The following is a 17,538-nucleotide window of genomic DNA, read 5'->3' on the forward strand; positions in this document are numbered from 1 at the left end:
CACAAAGTTAACAAAAACTGGAATAATATGAAGCAAAATAAGAGAGAAGAAAAGAAGAAAAGAGGAGGGAAATCATTTCTTGATCAGATGTTCATCAAACAATAAATGGATAAAATGTGGTATATCCATAAAATAGAATATTATTCACCCATAGATGAATCTTGAAAATATGATGCCTAGTGAAAGAAGCCAGTCACAAATGGCCACACATTTTATTTCCAATTATATGAAATGTCCAGAATAGGCAAATCCATAAAGACAGAAAATAGATTAGTAGTTGCCAGGAGCTAAAAAGAGGGAAGAATGGGAAGTGATGGCTAACGGGTATGGGGTTTCTTTTCTGGGTGACGAACATGTTCTGGAATGAGATAATGGTAATGGTTGCACAACTCTGTGAATAAAAGCTAAAAACCACTGACATGTACACTTTAAAATAGTGAATATAATGGTATGTAAATTATATCCCAATTTTTAACATCCAAAGAATTGAAAAATGAAGACAATAATTTAGAAAGTGATGAAAGGTTTCCTTCCACAGCAATTTTGTGGCAATTGTGTTTAAAGAGTTCAAGAATTTTAGGAAGAAGAGATGAGCAGAGACTGCTGTTCCTATAAAACTGATTGAAACAAATACCTATAATCAGAAGGAATTTTTTTTTAGACTTTAGGTGAGTTTGATAAGGATGCAAAACTGAAGAGAAATTGGTTTTCTAGTGTACTTAAAGTAACCCACCTTGGGCTAAGTTGGCAGGAAGGTTGCTGGTAACTACTCCTGAAAGAGAGAGAGAGGGAGAGAATCTGCAAGTTTGGTATGTTACACGGAATGTAACTTGAGTATCTTCCTGTATTAACTAACACCACAGATCTCTGCCACCAAACCCACAACACCACACCCTGTAGCCACAAACAGCCTTCAGGTTTTTCCTCCCTGCCTTCATAACGGTCTTAAGCCCAACCACATAATCTGAATTGGAAGATTTAAGTTGTTTGTATATGCTCCAAAAGGAATCCCAACTGTTTGAGTGTTTCACATACTTCAGAGTCAGTAATCACACAGCCTGGGTGATGACTGAATGAGTCACACTGAGGAAAACACAGACTGAAGTTGAATCTGGACTACAATCTGCAGATGTGCCCTCACACCCACTCACAATGGGAATCCCCACTTATTTAAAGCCTCTAACTGTAACTTAGTACCCATTCTCTTAAACTGAAAATTTACAAAACCCACAGGTTTTCTGAGTTGAAAATTAATTTTCAAATAAAGCTGAAAGTTAAGTAGCAAATTCTTTACATTTTGAAAAATATATATAAAGAGAGCAGTGAGTGCATTAGTTACTAATATTTAGCAAGCTTTGATTTTTAAAGTTTTTAAGGATAATTTTCGTTTTAAAGTCAATAACATCATGCTTATCTATTTAGGAGCAAATCTTATTTCTTCTTCTCCTGCACCCACAGTAAAATGATAGTGGTAGGACAGCATATAATCACTTTCACAAACGAAACCTACCTTCTTAAAAAATTCCATTTTGGATTAACACAATAATATAGTTAACTCATTTTTTGAGAATGAACATAGAATGAGAAATGGTGATTTAGAAATAAAACAGATTATAGGTCAGGCATGGTGGTTCATGCCTGTAATTCTAGCATTTTGGGAGGCTGAGGCAGGCAGGCTTGAGCCCAGGGGTTTGAGACCAGTCTGGGAAACATGAGGAAACCCTGTCTCTACAAAAAATACAAAAATTGCCAGGCTTGGTGGCAAGCGTGTGCCCTAGCTACTTGGGAGGCTAAAGTGGGAGGATTGCTTGAGCCCGGGAGGTCAAAGCTGCAGTGAGCTGAGATTGCACCACTGCACTGCAATCTAGCGTAGATGACACAGCAAGCCCCTATCTCAAAAAATAAATAAATAAAAGATTATAATATTTTAGGGAAATTTTGTTAAAGTCTCTTTTAGCCATAGTGTGTTTCTCATAGTTCAACAGCTTTAGAAGAAAAAGTTGCACTATACCTCTGTATACTCCTCTCTAGAGCTGGTTCTTATGCCAGTGAAGCAGCAAGTGAACGTTATCATCTCCAATGAAGAGAAGAGAAACAGTAGATATTAAAGCTTAGAATATACATGTAATGTGGAATGCCAAATAGATTTCTTCATTTGAACCAATAACTTAATGGTGGCTGCCTTGAGCAAGGACTTGAGGAAGATCCTCAAGCTATATCTAGTTCCCTAATCAATTAGATATGTCTGCTATGCGCTTTAGAAGTGAAACGTGGGTAGAATTTCTATAGGATATTTATTGCTCAGGTTATAACTTGAGTCCTGAATATATAATCCCTCTCAACTCAGTTAGGTCACCATACTAAGTCAGGCTGAAAGCTCAGCCCTCAGTTAAAATGATTTTACGAAAAAAGAGCACTTTCAAGAAAACTAGAAATCCTCAAAATGAGAATCACTTGAGGAAAACTTAACAATCAAATGTTGGTTTGAAAACAAATGCACACATCTGAAAGGTGGGTGAGCATCCAGAGAATACCTCCCAGAGAAGTCAACTTGTTTAGTCTAAGTACACATGGTAATGCATCAGAATGTAAGTCCTTGGAAAAATAACTCGCCTTGTTGTTCTTTATTTTTGTCTCCTTTCATGTGTTCCTTGACTTTAGGACTCCCAAGATTAGTAGGGTCTTTTCTTAATGCTTTTGCTGTTTAGGTATTTCCTTATAGATTTGCCCATTTTTCTTAAGGATTTTTGTCATTTCTTCCAGCAAATCAAAATATTTGACACGGGATAACAATCAATCAGAACTACATCTTGAAATACATAATATATAGACATGCATGTTTGGTTTTATGAATAGTGTTATATAGCTGTGGTCACTAAAATAACTTAAAATATACATTTTTTTTGTTTTACTTGTGCAGCATTTGCAATTTCAGTCATTAAATGAGCTTTGCAGGTGTGCAAATACCCTGTTAATCCTGGTGTTTTCTGAAAGACTACTAGCCACATCAACCAATACTTTGGAAGACTGGCAAAATGGAGAAGCTTTTGCAGAACTCAACAATAAATTAATAAGACGAGTGTATAACAACTGGAACTTTGTTGAGTTAAAAAATAAGACCACCTGAAATTTTATTTTTTAAGCCATCAAGGATTGGAGTTTTAAATGCAAAACCAGATATGGCCATTCTTGTCTGTCCTTTCCTTTTTCTTACATGTAAACATGTTCTTGATTGGGGGAGAGTCCCTAACCTGTACTTCTCATTACAAAAATAATAATAATGATAACATTCAGACTGCTTTGTTGAGTTTTGGTCTGGGATATTTCTTTTAAGTGGCACTTGTGTGCAGTAGAGAGAAACCATCTTTACATCTTCCGGGTGATGTGTGGCTTTCAGAAAATACCAATGGAACTACTTAGATAACATGCAGAAACAAGTAAAAAAAATACCTTTACCTTTTCAGTGTATTTTTAATGGTCTTTCCACATTGTTTTTAGCTGATCACACAAAGAGCTTTATAGTAACAGTGTTCTTTACTGTTTCTACAAGAGAAACGTAATCTGAGATGTAATTCCCATTGTAGAGTCAGCCTAAACTGTGAACTTTCAAAATGTGTCAGTAACAGAAGTCAGGCTTTATATTTCTTTATAGCAGCCAACAATTCAGGTTATATTTTGGACCCAAATTCTGTCAATTATGAAGGAAAATAATTCATTCAGTTCTACACAGAGCTTGAGAATACCTCTTATAGTTGGATGTCATGAAAATGACTTGAAAAATGGCAAGTTCTCAGGTATTACTGCCACCCCAGTGGCAGCCAGTTATCAATTGTTTTCAAATGATCCCATACATTATTAGTTCTTATGAATTTGCAATCATTGACTCACTATGAATTTGGTAACCCTTTGTATAAATAATTCTCCTCAAAAGAGAGGATGAACTTAGCACTGAGAAACATATAGGCATCTTAAACATCCTTTGAAGACCAGCCTAAGAGAATACTGTTTATTTTTTTGCTGCATGTGAAAGTTCATTCTCAGTATCAAGTTTATTTTGTCCGCTAACTTTGTTAACCTTTCCAATTTCTTCAGTATTTGGTGTCCTTTCACAAAGAGCTGTTAGGATAGAACAGTTGCATCAGGGTTAAAGGCCAGAGCCATTACCATGTTAACCTGAAGCATATATACTACTTCTTGAGCTCCCAATGTGTTTTTGATTACTTTTTTAAAATAAAAAATGCCAAGAGTATTATAGCACTGTACAAGGCATCTATAAAACCTCCTATATCTAGTACATGTTACATAAATGCTTAAAATATTTCTATTTGTAAGGTCACTAAAAAGGGCAGGAAAATGCAATTTTTTTCATTAAAAGAATCAGTTTTATTTTATTTTAACTAACATAGCTGAATTTGTGATGAAACCAGAAATTTGAACTTTTTCAAAAAGTGATGTATTTCTACTGATCTTTTAAAATAATATTTATATGAGCATGGTTAATGACTGAAACAATATCCATTCTTATTGAAATCACACTATCATAATGAATAACTGAGAGATATTTTCTTGCAAAGATTTACTGCAAATCCCTTAGTCGTAATTCATTTCACTTAAGAGACATTCAGCCTATTGCTTAGAAACAGTATTTGCAGACTTCACCAGGGTAACAGCTCTAATCCTTAAGGTAATCATCTTTCACCCTCCTCTCCAGTTCTTTCTCCTTTTAAGTCTTCACTGGTCTTTTTAGAAAAACAAAAACTAGAAGACAGCTATTATTCTCCTCCATGGGATAGTCTACTCCATTCAGGCAAGTAATATCGTCTTCTGTTTACCTTCATCTAAAACAAGTGCACAGGGTCAACCTCTTCATGCTGATATTTTCCCAAAGCCAAAAGAAAGACTATGTCAGAAGACAGCCAGATTGCCAACTATAAGAACCTAAGAAGTAAACTCCATTTGCCTTTTTATTTTTGTATTCAATACCCAAGGGAGAGGAGAAAGAGATGATAAAGCCGGGAAGGAGGAGGAGAAGAGAAAATCTATGTTTCTATGTCAGAACTCATCCTAAATCAGTCTGAATATCTTCTTTTACTTTTGCTGATATTCATTAACAACATTCCAAAGGATACTATGATTAGCAACAAGGCAAGAATAATTAATACTTCATTATTTTATTTAATGCTGGCATTTTCCAATATAATTGCAGGCCAAAGAAGTGATCGTACATAAAGAATGGAAAGTACTAGTACATAAAGAATGGATTACATGCTTTCATATACCATAGCAAAGGACAGGATTTCTTAAAGATCTTGTGTGTATGTTTACGTAAAAGAAACAACTGTCAAAAAGGAAAAGTATTTCAGAATTCTGCAGCAGGCATAGGTTCTTTAGGACCCTGAAACCGTTTAGTTCCTTTTATTACTTTTTAGTCATCTACCCACATTTATCATCGGCATTGGCTAGAGAAATAAAAGTCATTCATAGCCCTGAACAATAATAGACAGTTGACTAAAATTGTAATGCAAGCAATTTGGTAATGAATGCTAGATTTTTTTTCAGACAACTAGACAAGGTCTCTGTCATCAAAAGACCTTCTAGATAATAAAAAGATAAAATTTTGATCCTGAATCTCAAGTTTGTGCTAGGTTCTAGAAGTTATTTAAATTTCTATTTTTCAAAAACATAACTTTAGTCCATATAAATTTAGAGAAATCACTATTCTACCAACAGAAAACTTATTTGCAAACCACTTCCATGTGAGGCAATAAGAATTAATCAACATTTTAGACGTAGCATATGCTTCCAAATACTTGCTTTCTCCTATATGTTTTTATTTGAATCTGACCAGAAACCTTCAAATCTCTGACCTCCTCTGCCATTCAGTTTCCACGTTCTCTAAACTCCACCTCCTAATCTCCCTACTGTCCATGGATCTCCACTGCCATTGCCTTAATTCAAATTCCCATGGAATGCTGGGCTCAACTATCTGGTGGGCAAGAAAACCACGTTCTTCTGGTGTTGGTAAAGCAAACACAATATAAAATATGAGAAAAGCTGAGGTTCAATGAATGGATGTAGAAATTTGAAGTTTGAAGCTCTGGAAAGCAGTTATAATTATATAAATTATGTGTTATTTTAATGTCAACATTTGTGTATGTGTTGTGTATTATTTTAAATTGTATAAAAGGTGCCCCTAGAATATTTTCAATGTTTAGGTCTTTTAAAATTTCTTTTCAAGCCTTTATCTGTCCTTACCACCACCAGTAACATTTTTCTCAAAACTCACCAATTGTATCACTTACTTGCTTAATGATCTTGATGGGTCCCTAAAGACAGAAGGGAAGGTTCATGTGCCTTAGCTTCACACACAAGGCCCTCAGTGGAATAGCCAGAGCTTGTCTTTTCAGTCTTATCCTCACACATTCATCCTTTATTCATTAATCACACTGAACCGTAAGTTCTTCAGGCATAGAGATTTTTTTCTTTAATCTTTCTCTTGAATTTTCCAATAGGATCTTATACATTGCTCTTCCTAAAAGCGCAGTGGCTCATACCTATAATCCCAGAACTTTGGTAGGCTGAGGTGGGCAGAGCACTTGAGGTCAGGAGTTCAAGAACAGCCTGCCCAACACGGCAAAACCCCTTCTCTACTAAAAAAAAAAAATACAAAAATACAAAAATAGCTGGGCTTGGTGGCACATGCCTATAATCCCAGATATTCAGGAGGCTGAGGCAGGAGAATCACTTGAACCCGGGATGCGGAAGCCACAGTGAGCCAAGATCACACCACTGCACTCTAGCCTGGGTGACAGAGCAAGACTCCATCTGAAAAAAAAGAATAATAAAAACTAATAACAGGCATATAGTCTTCAAGACTTCATTAAATTTAGATTATTTTCCTTTGGACAAGCACTGACACTTCTTTTGCCTATTCTTCTTTGACATTTTATTCATTCAGGTTCCAAAGAATCCTGCCTTTAATATACTCTACAGATGACGTTTCAGCTGGCAACATCCTTCCTCAGATATTTTGTTTTTATAAAGGCAGGATGTGGTGTCTTCATTCTGACCTTTGGGCACTTATTATTATGAAAATACATAAGTGAATTATAAAAATCCATTTATTGACTCACACGTTGGCTCACCATATAAAATCAGCAAAAATGTCGCCACAACTTCTACATACCACACCCCAAAAGGAGAAACTTCATGTACTACCATACTATTAAGTAGCCTCAGAGATCTCTACCCACTCTTTTCATGCTGAATTCCACAATGAGGTCATGTGAACAAAACCTCAGGTTCCCACATAGGGTGGCTCACTCTTGAAGGAAAGGCAGCTTTCACTTCCTCGAGCTGCAGATAGCCTCATGCACCAACCTTAGGAACACGGCCAGACCAAGATCCGTGGGTACTCAAGACAAGCTAATAATTTAACATCCTTTTAAACCTATACTTTTCAAAAGTCTAGTTAGATCACTATGTATTTAGAAAAGAGGCTGGGAACTCAGTAAGAAAAACAGAAAAAGCAGAAAAGGAGCATTCACACAGCTTCTCTTGTCATGAAAAATCAACATGAAAACAGCAAAAACTCTGGGCTTGTGATGGTCACTTTTATGTGTCAGCTGGACTGAGTCATGGGGTACTCAGACCTTTGGTCAACCATTTAGTTGTTTCTATGAGGGCATTTTTGGATGAAATTAACTAATAAAGCAGTTACCCTTCCTAATGTGAGTGAACTTCGTCCAGTCAGTTGAAGGACTGAACAGAACAAAAAGTTTGAACTTCCCCTGAGTAAGAAAGAATTCCTCCTGCCCAATGACCTTCAAACTAGGACATCAGCTTTTTCGCCTGCCTTTAGACTTGAGCTAAAACATCAGTTCTTCCAGGGTTCCAAGAATGCCAAGTCTCAGGATGGAACTACACCATTGGTTCTCTTGCAAATAACTAATTCAGGAAAAAACAAAACAAAATGCAACATAATATTAAAAGAATATTAAAAGATGTAAAGGATGTTTATTTCCAAAAAGCAAGGATGTTTCCATATTTAAAAAAATCTATTAATTCAACATATAAGTAGATCCAAAGAGAAAAATCACACAATTATGAAAATGGTAAAAAACGTTTGATAAAATAAATCATCTTCAATAATTTCCTATAAGTATGTATGTGTGTATATATACATGTGCATATGTATACACATACACACATATACACACACACCTGTATTTCAGGCTTAATGCAGAAATACCATAAAGATCATCAGTAAAGGAAAAATTGAGACAAATATGCCCACTATCTCACCATCATTTAACACTATATAGGAAGTATTAGCATTAGAGTTCAACTAGGAAAATAATTAGAAGCATAAAAATTAGATATACAAGATCAAAAATAGAATTAGCTACACTGGCATAGTTGCATACACAGAAAATCTAAGAGATTAAAATTCTAGAGAATTCAGTAAATTGGCAAGGACAATCTGAAATCAATATATTTCATATAGACACACAATAGACTAGAAGATATAATGGAAAAAATTCCTTTTATACAACGAGTAACTGAAACAATAGAAATATTTTAAAATTTATCTAGTGATAAGCTTGCAAGAAATGTACAAGATCTTAGAAGGCAAACTTTAAAATACTACAATATTATATTAAGGGAGACTGGAAAAAATAAAATTTTTATGAAAGGAAACCCCCCAAAATTTAAAGTAACTGATACATTTAATGCTACTTCTATGAAATATTAGGAAGATGTTTCTGTTTCTTACTAGATAAACTGATTTTTGCATTCATATGGAAAAATAAAAACAAAGGATTAAAATAAAATAAATGATGGGAGAGCCTAGTACTACTACATTTTAAACACATTCAAAAGTAATAGTAGGCTGGGCGTAGTGGCTCACGCCCATAATCCCAGCACTTTGGGAGGCCAAGGCAGGCGGATCACATGGTTAGGAGATCGAGACCATCCTGGCTAACACAGTGAAACCCCATCTCTACTAAAAAAAAAAAAATACAAAAAATTAGCCGGGTGTGGTGGCAGGCGCCTGTAGTCCTAGCTACTCGGGAGGCTGAGGCAGAACAATGGCGTGAACCCATGAGGTGGAGCTTACAGTGAGCCAAGATCGTGCCACTGCACTCCAGCCTGGGCGACAGGGCAAGACTCCATCTCAAAAAAAAAAAAAGCAGTAGTAGTTAGAAGACTGAAATAATAGTGCAGGAAGAAATAAACTGATAATTTGAAAAGAACAGAATGTCCAGGAATTAACCCACATACATTTAGGAAGCTGCATTCCAAAGATAGGAATTCAATCACTACAAAAAAAAAAATGGATTACTTAAGAGATTGTATTGAGAAAGACGAATAGCCATTTAGGATAAAATATTTTTGGTTACATACCTGAAATCTTATACAAAAGTAAATTTCAAATGTATCAAAAATTTGAATGTGATAAATTAAACTGTATAAATGCTAGAGGAAATAATGTTAGCATGTTTTATAATCTCTGACAGTAAAAGACCTTTTTGGACCCAAAAAAAACTAGGAAGACACTGATAACATTATTAGATTTTTAGGAAGTTGTATTGGTTTTATTGATCTGTCAACTTGGCTACGCTATGTAAGGTCTCCAGTTGTTCAATCAAGCACTAATCTAGATGTTGCAGGTAAGGTATTTTGCAAATGTAAATAAAACTCCTAATCAGTTAACTTTAAGTAAGAGAGATTACCCTGGATATTCTGCATGGGCCTGACTAAATCCACTAGAAGGCAAAAATGCAGGAGAGAGATTTCCTGAGAAAAAGAGACCATCTGCCTATGGACAACAGCCTCTAGCTGTTACTGTGGCGCTCCCTCCTGCTTGGAATCTTCCTTTCCTGACTACCTTGCCGTACAGGCTAATAGCTCCAGCCTCCACCTGTGGGTTTGAGACTGCCCATAATCTCACTCTTTCTGACTGGCTGCCCTGCAGATTCTGGACTTGCTTAGCCAGACCCCACAATCATGTAAGCCGACAGATAGATGATTGATTGATAGAGAGATAGATAGATAGATACATAGAAAGATAGAAAGAAAAACATATACTACTACCTCCTACTGCTTCTTTGTTGAACCCTGGTTGATACAGGAGGGTAACTATTTTAGTTTAGGATGAGAGATCTGGGAGATAAACTTTTTGCTGTATCTAGTCTTGTATTTTTAAAATTGGAAAAATGTGAATATATTACAAATTCAACAAATAAACCAAATACATTTAGATAGTACACCCTAAACACGAAGTTTTGAAAGCTCTGCATTAATAGAAATGTGTTCTAACCTCTTAAAAGGACTTACAAATCTGCTATTTTGCTATTTTCTATCAAAATTAAATTCAGTATTTTCTCAAACCTTTGATAGTTGCTGTTTGCCTACATGTGGTTCTACCCCTGATTCTATCTCAAGTACCTGCATTTTAAAAAATGTATATTGAAAACTCAGTATTTACCTTGACACATAAAAAATGAGCATTGGCTTATCCCAAGGCTTCAAACTGACCTCCTAGCATGAACTGGCTTTCATTTATCTACTTGTCTTGCCCTCCCCAAGGCCCTACCTCTGCCAACAGCAGTACAGAATGGTAGAGAGCCCTGCCCTTAGAATGGAGACATCTGGGGTTCAGTCTAACCATAACATTTATTAATTTTTTTATATATAATATCTAACCAAACTACTGTAAATTCAGAATAATATTGTGTAATGGCAGTAGAAACAGTTGCTCTGTCCACACCACATAGCATAATAAACCCAGAAGCATCTGCCAACTGTGGAGTGCTGAGTAAATGCAAGTGACTATTTTTATCACTGTTAGTTCTTTCAGATTTGAGTCCACCTGCACTTGAACTGATGTAACGACAAATCAAGAAAGGAAAGAAGAGAAAGGGGTAAGTTATTTGTAAGTATTTGCTCTGCGTAGGCTGCTTTCTTAACCTCAATTAGTAGAGCAACTCCTGAAGGTAGGTTAACTCTGCCGGAGTTCTAGAACAGGTAAGAAGGGAAGCTAAATTTTCAAGAAAAAACTGCCTGGCTTTGAAGTTGGTACTACAATGCAATGGCCATACAAATAACTTTCCTTGTTTATTTATATATCACAAACATAAATATATGTGTAAAATAACCCAAATCCTTAAACCCAAAGAACCATCAGATTAAAGTTAGTTAAAACAATGTTCTACATTAGAACCACTCAGTATTTTTTTCTTTTTAATCTTGCCGTTTCAATTGTGTTGTTGTTTTGTATACTCAACAATAAAGAGAGACTGGTACTTCCTTGAGATTCCATTCGATAAGGAAAGACAAATTAGACTAGAAGACTGAGATTGCATTAAAATGTCCATTTAGCTGGTTGAAGAGAAACATTGAACACTTTGTTCAAAATCATTCTGTTCACAGCCTTGTGGATTTTCTCAGAAATAAAATTACTTTAGAAAACAAATTTTAAAAAATCCCTCTGATTAACTATAGATTTATTCCAATAACGCATACATTGGACTATATAAAAGTTTTTTTCCTGAATGTGGGATGATAATATAAATATATGGCTTTTGCTGAATGTTAATTTTCTCTGGATAATCTTACTGTAAAACTAAATAATATATTTATTTTTAGACTCATTTATTTTTGAGGCCATGTATTAATATACTACTGTAGTAATTATAATTGGATTTGTATTTTAGATTCAGATTAAGCTTAGTCATTTGAGTATCTACTATATGCCATATTTGTTCCAATTATTTCATAATTTTTATAATAATCATTTGTTGTAGTCCCATTTTTCTTAATGAGGTAATAGGCAGAGAGGTTGTGAATAACTGAAGCTGTATTACATATTTGAAATTTGCTAAGAGAGTAGATCTTAAGTGTTCTCAAAAAACGGTAACTGTGCGAGGTGATGAATGTTCTAATTAACTTGAAGGTAATCATTTCATAACATATATATCTACAAAACCAATTATAGCACTGTACACATTAAATACATATGATTTTGACAATTATACCTCAATAATGCTGAAAAAAAACAAAACGTAAACCAATCACACTGTATCTAAAACACAAGCACTTTATTACATATAGATTATACCTTAATAAAGTTGATTTTAAGAAAAACTGAACCTGCTTCTTGGGAAATGTCCAGAAATTTACAGTGTGGTTAGAAAGATCAGTCTTCCTCATACCTTCAAGCTGTGAGGCTGGCTTGCTTCTTTTAATTCATTTGTCCTACAAATAGAAGACAGAAGAGACTTCTTCAAGCAAATTTTTATTTATATCACTTCCCTGCTCAAATCCTTCTAACTATTCCCAATTATTTTAAAATCAAGTTGCTACTCTGAATTGAGAAGCTAACAGTTAATTACTTGATTACTACAATTTGACAGAGTACTTATTTTCCAAACACATCATTCAGAATTCTGTCTTCTAATTACAAAGTGTCTTCCTTGTTTCCTAACAATTCTTCAGAAATTTGTCTCAAGTTCAACTCCTTTCTAAAGCTAGTCCAACTAAAGGCAAGTGCCCCACTTCTCCATGTTCACACACTCTCTCATGTGCACACACAAATGCCTATGACTGATCATGTATGTGTGTGTGTGTGTGTATATATATATCTGTTTTTTGGTTGGTGGTGACTGTGTTGCATGTAAGTTATGCTTCAAGCACCCTTTGTAAGTGCACGTAAAATACTGTAAAATTGGAGGCCTTTGTAAATTTTAGTTTCCATCCTTTTACTTTTTTCTGATTATAAGCACCTTGAGGGCAGTGTTACCATTTCTGCTTACCACCTGGCTGGTTATAGCTCTTCTAATATGGCAGGTGTTCAATAAATTGCATTGCATAAGGATCTATGGTTGACTGATTAACTTCTTGGCAAGTGAAATTTCTTTAATATTCCCCTTGAGTTCACAAATGGTTTATGCACTTCACAAAGCACCATTACTTAGAATCATTCTGGCCTTGCTTGAATCTGACCAACAACCTCTAAATAAAACACTAAGGTTTCTAAAATGAAGACTGTCTTTTAGCCACATGGAGTGTTTTCATTTTTATTACCCTATTGTTGCACATGTATCAGACTGGAATATGGTTTACATACTAGAACCTTCCAACCTCCAACCCAGCAGTCTTGCACTGGTCTTTCTGTGTTCTGTTTTCTTTGTGAATCACGGATTAGTAGTCTAGCCTTTCTGACCTGCAATAAAACTCACACGTTTTCTTAAACATATGCTATACAATGAATTTCATTGAAGGAAAAAATACATGTGAATTCTACCTGACTGATTTTTTTTCAGCTTTGGGGTACTGTGGTTAGATCAAATAATGCAAGTTATGTCAGGGAGAGCGAGGAACTTCACGCCTCCATAAATTCTGATCCTGTAAATCTAATGACAGAATTCGAAAGAATATTTTTCTTTGTTAAGGCTTCAACTTCTTTTTGTTTAAACATCAGATCTTTCTAATCAACTTGCTATTGTTTTTCAGACAAAGCAGAATCAGAAGTCATATTCTAAGGAAGGATGTGGCACAAGATAAATGATGGGAAATAAAGCTTACTACTAAATACTCTAATAATTTTCACTTAGATATCACACTTTTGTTTACTCTCTCTCTCTCTAGCACTAGACTGGAAAATACACATTATCCATACCACACCAACATCAAATGAAGCCCGATTCTGTATATATTAATACTTACTTACATTACTAAGTCAAAGAATTTCTAAGTCAAATTTAAATATGTTTATCATTTCCAAAGCTTTTTAAGAAAAGGGATATTATTTATCTATCACTAGAAAATACTGCTATGAAACTCTCCTCTGCCCTCTCCACATGGAGAAAAGATATATACACACCAATACACACATATTAATTCTGTTTGCCTTTTTCTACACAAAACCGCTGGAAGAATAAATTATTAAATTTTTAAGACAGTGTTTTACATACACTTCAGCCTCATTTTTTAAGGGAAGCAATTCTATATCAATTTGTTTCTATTATGAATACATACAAAGCACTTCTAATCTTCTTTTTGAAAGTAGACATTGGGGGGAGTTATTTTATCCCATCACGAATTAAGGCTTTAAATTTACTTTGTTTTTAAAAAATATTTTTAAAATTAATATACTTTGGGTTGAGTAATTTTACATTCCCAGAAAAACTGGGTAAAACATACAGTTTCTAAACATTATTATCCAACCCTCCCCACTTATAATTTCCTGTGTTATTAACAATTTGCGTTAGTGTGGTACATTTATAATATTATTTTAATATATGTCTTTGGTAGCATTTATATTAATAATAATCTATGCTTAACAGCAGCTGAAAGTACATTTTTAAATGGATATTTTACCTTTATGTTAAAGATAAACAATAAAGATCTATACAGAGCTATAACTATATATATTTATGAAATATAAATAGTACATAATCCATCCCATTTTTATGATACTTAATAAAATTTTAAGCCTACCTTGATACTTTTTTGAAATAAACACACACACACACACACACACACACACACACAAAACTGCTTATTTTCTGAGGCCTGCATGGGCACTTTACTTAAAATGTGCTAACTGCTCTGACTTTGGCCCAGGCTCTTTGCTGAGCTGCACACCTCTGCCTGCTACATCTGTGTTTACATAACTTGTGGGATCTCTCAGAGTCCTGCTGCAGGTCCCGTTAGCTTCTTTCAAGACCAGGCCGCAGTGAGTCTAACCAAAGTCAAAGTCACCCAGATCAGTTACTCCCAAGAGCTTACTCTGGTCAGAATCTGCCTTTCACTAATAGTTTGATGCAAAATCATACACAACATAGTCCCTCAACTGAGGACATATAGGTTTTAAGAGTGTGAATTTAAAAAGTATTTGATAAATTACTTTGTAAGACCTTCACTATTAATTTCTGTCAGGAGACAAAAATAGTAAAGGGCATCTACCATTGTTCCAAAAACAACACTTCCTGCAACAGGGTAGAACTCTCTGCAGTGTCATATTGAAATTAATCTTGCTCTCTGTTGGTTACTGAGTGCTTTTCAAAGTTATTCAGCTGAAGTTAAACAGAAGTATTGTTCTTACATAAGAGTAAAAACCAAATTCATATATTTCATATACAATTAATTTCTTCAACACAGGTCTAATAATGTCAGCAACAAGATATAAATGGAAGGAAGACAAATATGTAAATATTAGAAGTCAAACTCACAAATATAATGAAATAAAAAGTAGTTGGAAACTTATGCCTACTCTAATACAGCAAATATATTATTTGTTGTGCTCTGGGGTGTTTTTTAGGTAAAGCAAGAACTAATTTGTCAGTTTAAGTGCCTGACAAAGAATTCAAAATAATTATTTTAAAGTAGCTTATCAAGCTATTAGAGAGTACTGTTATACACCTTAATAACATCAAGAAAAATAATACAGAAACAAAATGAAAAATTCAATGTAGATATGAGGAAAATACGACAAGCAGAAACACTGGAACTGAACAACACAAATGAATGAAATGTAAAAGGCAATAGAGAGTGACAACAGCAGACTTGATCAAATGAAAGAAAGAATCTGTGAACTCAAGAGAGACATTTGAAAATATCTAGTCAGAAGAGAGAAAATGAACAGTGAAAAGGGATGTAAAAAAGCCTGTGGGATTCATGGGACACGGTAAAGAGAGCTAACTTTTGCACTACAGGAAGTTCAGAAGATAAAAGGACAAAAGTCTATTTAGCAAAATAATGGCTAAAAACTCCCCAAATCTACTGAAAGATTCAACCATCTAGGTACATGAAGATCAAAACTCTTCAATCAGGTTCAGCCCAAAGAAGACTTCACCAAGACATTTTATAACCAAACTGCCAAAAATCAATGACAAAGAGAATTTTAAATCCAGCAAGAGAAAAGTGGTTTGTCACATACGATGGAAACACCATATTAGCTACCAGATTTCTCCGCAAAAACTTTGCAGGACAGGAGAAGGTGTAATAATATTTTTGAAGTACTGAAAGAAAAAAAAAAAAAGGCCAAGCGTGGTGACTCACGCCTGTAATCCCAGCACTTTGGGAGGCTGAGGCGGGCAGATCACCAGGTCAGGAGATGGAGACCATCCTAACACAGTGAAACCCCGCCTCTACTAAAAATACAAAAAATTAGCTGGGCATGGTGGCATGCGCCTGTAGTCCCAGCTACTCGGGGGCTGAGGCAGGAGAATCACTTGAACCTGGGAGGTGGAAGGTGCAGTGAGCTGAGATGGTCCCATTGCACTCCAGTTTGGGTGACAGAGAGAGATTCTGTCTTAAAAAAAAAAAAAAAGAAAAAAGAAAAGAAAAGAAAAGAAAAACCTGCCAATCAAAAATACTTTGCCTGGTAAAGTTGTTCAATAATGGAGAGATCAAGACTTTTCCAGACAAGCAAAAGCTGAGAGGGTTCATTATTACTAGACTTGCCTTATAAGAAATGCTGACGGGAATACTTGAAGCTGAAGAGATGGATTCTAATTAGTAAAATAAAGTAATATGAAAGTATAAAACTTACTGATAAAAGTAAGTAAAGAGTCAAATTCAGAATATGTAATACTATAATGGTGGTGTGTGTATCACTTATAGCTCTAGCATAAAGGTTAAAAGACAAAACTATTAGAAACAAATATAGCTACAATAATTTGTTAATCAATACACAGTATAAAACTATGCAGATTATGTCACTAGAAATGTAAAAATTTGGGAAGAGAGTAAGTGTGTAGAGTTTTTATATGCAATCGAAGTTAAGATATTAGCTTAAGACAGATTGTCAAAATTATAAGATGTTTATGTAAGCCTCATAGTAGTCACAAAGCAAAAAGCTACAGTAGATAAAGCAAAGATAAAGAAATCAAACCATATCATTAAATAAAATTATCAAATCACAAAAGAAGAAACTAAGAGGAGAAAGGAACAAAGGATCTATAAAACCAGAAAGTAATTAACAAAATGACAATAGTATTTACCTAAAAATAATTACCTTGAATGTAAATGGATTAAATTATCCAGTTAACAAAACATAGAGTGGCTGAATGGATTAAAGAAAAAATATACAAGACCCAGCTATATGCTGCCTGTCAGACTTACTTCAGCTTTAGGGATATACATAGACTGAAAGCAAAGGATGAAAAATGATGTTCCATGCATATGGAAACCAAAAGAAAGCAGAGGTAGCCATACTTACATCAGACAAAGAAGACTGTAAGTCAAAACTGTAAAAAGAGAAAAAGAAGGTAATTATATAATGACAAAGGGGTTAATTCATCACATATATAACAATTATATATTATTTATGCCCCTAATAGCAGAGCACCCAAATATGTAAAGCTAGTACTAACCGATCTAAATGGAGAGATAAACAGCAATACAATAACAGTAAGGGGCTTCAATACCCTACTTTGGTGTTTGTGTGTGTGTGTGTGTGTGTGTGTGTGTGTTTGAGACGGAATCTTGCTCTGTTGCTCAGGCTGGAGTGCAGTGGCACAATCTCGG

The 17,538-nt window shown here is 34.8% G+C and overlaps 1 long non-coding RNA gene across 1 annotated transcript in view; it reads right to left on the minus strand.

Annotated features, from left to right (window-relative positions):
* Nucleotides 1–11,998: 11,998 nt before the first annotated feature.
* The window catches only part of LOC140709565 (uncharacterized), a 41,518-nt gene continuing 35,978 nt past the window's right edge, over nt 11,999–17,538 (minus strand). The window contains exons 2-3 of the long non-coding RNA XR_012090063.1: nt 17,231–17,258; nt 11,999–12,261 (exon numbers count right to left, since the gene is read on the minus strand). This is a non-coding gene — a long non-coding RNA (uncharacterized lncRNA). The remainder of the gene's footprint in view (nt 12,262–17,230; nt 17,259–17,538) is intronic.

Source organism: Chlorocebus sabaeus, chromosome 21, assembly GCF_047675955.1.
Source record: "Chlorocebus sabaeus isolate Y175 chromosome 21, mChlSab1.0.hap1, whole genome shotgun sequence".
NCBI lineage: Eukaryota > Metazoa > Chordata > Mammalia > Primates > Cercopithecidae > Chlorocebus > Chlorocebus sabaeus.